This window comes from Phalaenopsis equestris, unplaced genomic scaffold, assembly GCF_001263595.1.
Source record: "Phalaenopsis equestris unplaced genomic scaffold, ASM126359v1 Scaffold000226, whole genome shotgun sequence".
Classification (NCBI taxonomy): domain Eukaryota; kingdom Viridiplantae; phylum Streptophyta; class Magnoliopsida; order Asparagales; family Orchidaceae; genus Phalaenopsis; species Phalaenopsis equestris.
In genome coordinates, this window is record NW_018164668.1 from 1,453,602 (window position 1) to 1,458,583 (window position 4,982).

Sequence of the window (4,982 nt, forward strand, 5' to 3'; positions counted from 1 at the left end):
ATTACTACTATAGTATATTAATATATTATTATTATTATTTTATTATATATTATAATTTATAAAATTTAATGTTTTAAAATATAATAAATTTTTTATATATAATTATTTTATATTATTTTATATTTCAAACAATAACGATTCGAACACGAACGAACGCATCACTGTTCGTGTTTGCTTCGTTTAACTAACCGAACGAAAAAAATTTGTTCGCGTTTGTCTCGTTTACTTATCGAACGAATCGAACACGAATTCATTGACAAACCGAACACGAACTGTTAGCGAACAACGAGTTTTTTTGACAGCCCTAGCTGCGGTTGCTCTTTTTCCTTCGGGGATTTAAGTGCGGCAAATTAAGTTTTTGGGATCGTTACTTTTGAGAAATTTGAATATATCTGTGTGTGTGTGTGTGTATCTGTGTGTGTGTGTGTGTGTGTGTGTGTGTGTGTGATGAGTGCTAAAAAATTAGCGGCGGTAGAGTAATGGATTATCGTCTCAGCGTTGTGATAGGATTCATCACACACTCAGATGAAAATGAATCAAGCTGTGTTAACACCAAAAGTTTCTACGTGAAAAACCTGTAAATGAGAAAAATCACATGGTTTAACTCAGTTGCAAAAATTCACTATAACTTGATGATTACAGATGTCCCTTGTCGACTGATGACGTCTAGTCAGCGGTGGTTGATGGAAGGCGACGGTGATCGACGGTTGTCGACGACAATAGATGACAGTCGGCGGTGGTCGACGAAGGTCAGCAGTGATCGACGGTGATCAACGTTGGCGAGGTTGATCTTGGACTTGAGCTCGTTCTCAAAATCTTAAGTTCTTTCTTAAGCCTCCTCCTTCATTTGAGGGGTGAGGGCTCTATTTATAGTGTTTTAAGTGCAATTAATGCAGAAATATAAACTATTTTGGTTAGACGGTCCAGAGAGTTTCCCTTGATTAGATGACGTTTGATGGACATTTGAGTGTCTTAACGATGTCGGAGTTGAGCAATCTTGGGCTCATTGGATTCATCTTTTTGAGACGCTCGATTCTACTATAAATTCGCTAGATTCAACATTTGTTTGACCTTTCAAATACCTCTGGAAATCCTTTAATAGTGGGTTAATGATTTGATTCGGGCTGATTTGACTCGGATTGGACTAACTTTCATATCATTAGGTCCGTCTCATCGAGCCGATCAGTTTGACTATAAGTTTGCTGAAATCGGAGCTCCGGATGACTCTTAATTGAAGTTTGAATGTTTTTTATTCAAAAAATTGCACCGAGATTCGTGATGGATGATAAAAATTTGTTAGTGGTGTATCAGTTGCCCCCTATTTCTAGGCGAGACCAATTTCATCGTCCGAAAATATCTAGATTAGAAGTTTTTTTTTCATTTTTGTTGGGCATAAAAATTTTAGATATATATACTTTATTACAATCCGTATATAAATTAAATTATTGTTTATCTAGGATAAAATACTTAATTGAGTCTAGCTCAGTTTGTGTGTTCTTTTTGTCATTTGCAGGTGGCGCGTGATCAATTCCCGCCAAAGACATATATATTTATATAAATTTATTTTGTTAGGTGAAGGAGCGGGATCCAAAGGAAGCCGGCCTAGGCCTTGAGCAGGATCCGAAGGAAGGAGCGGGTCGGGCTGAAGAGGCGGGATCCAGCGGGATCTGAAGGAATGGGCCCGACGGGACCTGAAACTGGACCAATGGTGGGAGCTGAAGCGTTGCCCTGAATCTGTCGTTGGGAGTTGAATCCGAAGGGTCATTGACAGCTAGGAATCTGGATTTAATTAATTAATTTAAAAAAAAAAGAATCCCAAAGGCCACAAAGGAATAATTGATTAAATTAATAGAATTTAAAACAACAACTTATGAAATTCTATCATTTTATTGTTATTATTATTAATGATTTTAATTAATTTCAACCATAAAGACAGAATTTGAAAGGTCAAAAAGCTGAAGGAATATGAAAAAAAAATTAATAATATTATATTTTTTTAATAATGTGCATTTTATGTTATGTGTCATATCATGCCTATAAATAGAGACATTGGATGAGGGGAAAAATCACAAGTGAGGAGGAGAAGAAAATTATCCGGCGTTGCGGAGAATATTTGTTGCGGAACGAAGAGTTGCAGCGAAGCAAAGAGTTGTGAGCGAAGAGTTGCGGCGAAGCAAAGAGTTGCGGCAAGGCGGAGAGCTGTGGAGAAAAGTTGTCGCGAAGCAGACAGTTGTGGTGTAGAGTTGCGGTGAAGCGTTGCGACGAAGTGTTGTAGTGAAGCGTTGCAGCAAAGTGTTGCAGCAAAACATTGGGGCCATGCAACGTGTTTCAGCGACGTGTCACAGCGACGCGTTGCAGCGGTGCGTCGCGGCGAAGCGTTGCAGCGGTGTGGCAGTGCGTCGCGACGATGCGTTGTGGCGATGCAACGGGTGGTGGTGAAGCATCGCGGATTATGTACATTATTGAGGAGTGGTAAAAATGGTTCACTGAAGAAGGATTCATGGGTTTTTTTTTTTAATGTCACAGTGGATATTTAATGTCATTTAGAAATTCTAATATGTAACAAGGTTATCATGTGGATAAATTGCCAGCGACCATTAACCCTTTCGATGCTATGCATCAGAGTGTTACTTGAAGATGTTAACCTGCATAAGATGAGCCAATGAAAGTCCACCGAGGACTTATTAACCCATCTGAGGTTGTTCTGAGGTTGTTTGTCGTTGTTTGTCGAAGCATTGCTCACTTACAAACCTGTGTGGAAAGGGTCAGGTGTAGTCCACCAAGGACTGTTAACCTATCCAAGATTGTTTATCGGAGTAAAAACTCCACGATGTTAACCCATATGGAGTAGGTTAGATCAAATCCCCCTGGGATTGATCGTGCTCTGACTAATAAACAACTAAAGTTGTGTATTTCTCGGGTCGAAAGCATGAAGTGGCTCATGGATGAGTCATTATACTTTCTAAAAATATCATTTATGTATAAGAAAGTAAGTGAATAATGTTTAAGATATATTGATTATACATGAGTTGTAATGTAATAACATATATGGAATGTACGACTGGGATGTTACTGATAGTACTTGCGAAGATTTTCTGCATTCCAAGTTCGACATTCCAAGTTATTCCAAGTTCGAGGCAAGATTTTCCCATCTGAACCCTTGAGCTTGAAGGTTCCAGGCTTGATCATGGCAGTCATGATATATGGGTCTTCCCAGAGAGGTGATAGTTTGTAGCGTTGGGGACCATGATCGGCGGCTTCAATACTACGCAAGACCGGTACGCAAGACCAGGTCACCAACAGAGATAGGTCGAGGCTTGACTCTCCGGTTGAAGTGGCGAGCAACTCTTTAGCGGTAGGAAGCAGCTCTAAGATGGGCTGGGAGGAGATCTTGGGAGGAGATCCAAATGTTGTCGGAGCTTTTCCTCGCTGCTATCTGAGTTGAAAGTCTTAACTCGTGGGTTTAGAATTCCGATATCAACTGGGATAACAGCCTTAGTGCTGCAACACAAGTTATATGGAGTCTCCCAAGTTGGAGTACGTGTGGTTGTGCGATAGGCCCAAAGGACGTTGTGTAGCTCTTCTACCCACTGCCCCCCAGCCTTCTCAAGATGAGTCTTCAACCCCTTGAGCACCGTCCGATTTGTCACCTCTGTCTGCCCATTTGTTTGGGGATGCGCCACGACAGTGTGCACCGAACAGTGTGCACCAACTGAATGTGAAGATCCTTGCAGAATGATGTGAAAACCCTTCCAGTGAATTGAGTCTCATTATCGGTTATAATCTTCGCGGGGAGTCCAAAGCGACAGATGATATTTTTTCCAGATAAATTGTTTGGCATTTGCTTCTGTGATTTTGGCAAGCAGCTCTGCTTCTACCCATTTGGTGAAGCAGTCGACAACTAAGATGATGAATTTTCGTTGTCTAGTAGCTATCGGAAATGACCCCATGATATCTACCCCCCATTGAGCAAAAGTCCAAGGACTTAGAAAAGAAGTGAGTTCCACTGGAGGTGCATGTGTAAGATTGGAGTGTAATTGGCAATTTTTGTATTTTTGCACAAACTCTAATACATGTTTGCTTGATCTTGGGCTAGTAGAAGCCTTACCTCATTATTCTAAGAGCACGTGCCCTGCCGCCAAGATGCTCCTCACATATTCCGGAATGAACTTCTCGTAGAGCATAATCAGCTTCAGATGGAGGAAGACACTTGAGATATTGACCTAAAAATGCCTTCTTGTAACGTTCATCCTCTATAAGGATGAAGTTGGCAGCCATGCATCGGATGCAAATTGATGTAGTAGCATCATCTAACAGTGTTCCATCTCGGAGGAAGGAGATGATAAGATTCATCCAAGATGGCTCCCTTGGGTCATCTATAAACATTATCTCCCATGGGCCATGGATGCTAGGAAAATGTATTTCCTCAATATACCTTCTTTTATAGAGAACTCCAGTTGTTGAAGTTGCAAGCTTGGAGAGGGTATCAACTCGGGTGTTATGCTCCCGAAGTATATAAATGAGCTGGCATGTTTCAATTTTGGCGAGAAATGTTTTTACCAAATTGAGATAATGCGTCAGTTATGAGTTATGAGTGTCAAATTCTTCTTCTACTTGGGATGCAACGAGTTGGGAATCAGTGTTGATAATCATGTTTCGTACTTCATAGTTGATGACAAGCTTTAATCCAATGACAAGTGCTCAAATTCAACAACATTATTGGTGGCTGAGAATTTCAAACGAAGTTCGTACTCCAAATTGTCTTTGTTTGGGTAAATGAGTATTATTTCTGCACCAACTCTTGAGTTTCCAGACGCTTTGTCTACATATAGTATCCACTGATGTGACTGTGGAAAAGAAGAGGGTGGTTCATCAGAGATAAACATTGTACACTCTACCATAAAGTCAGCCAATACTTGTGATTTGATGTTTGGTCGCGGTAAATAGTGGATGTCAAATTCTCTCAATTCTACTGACCATTT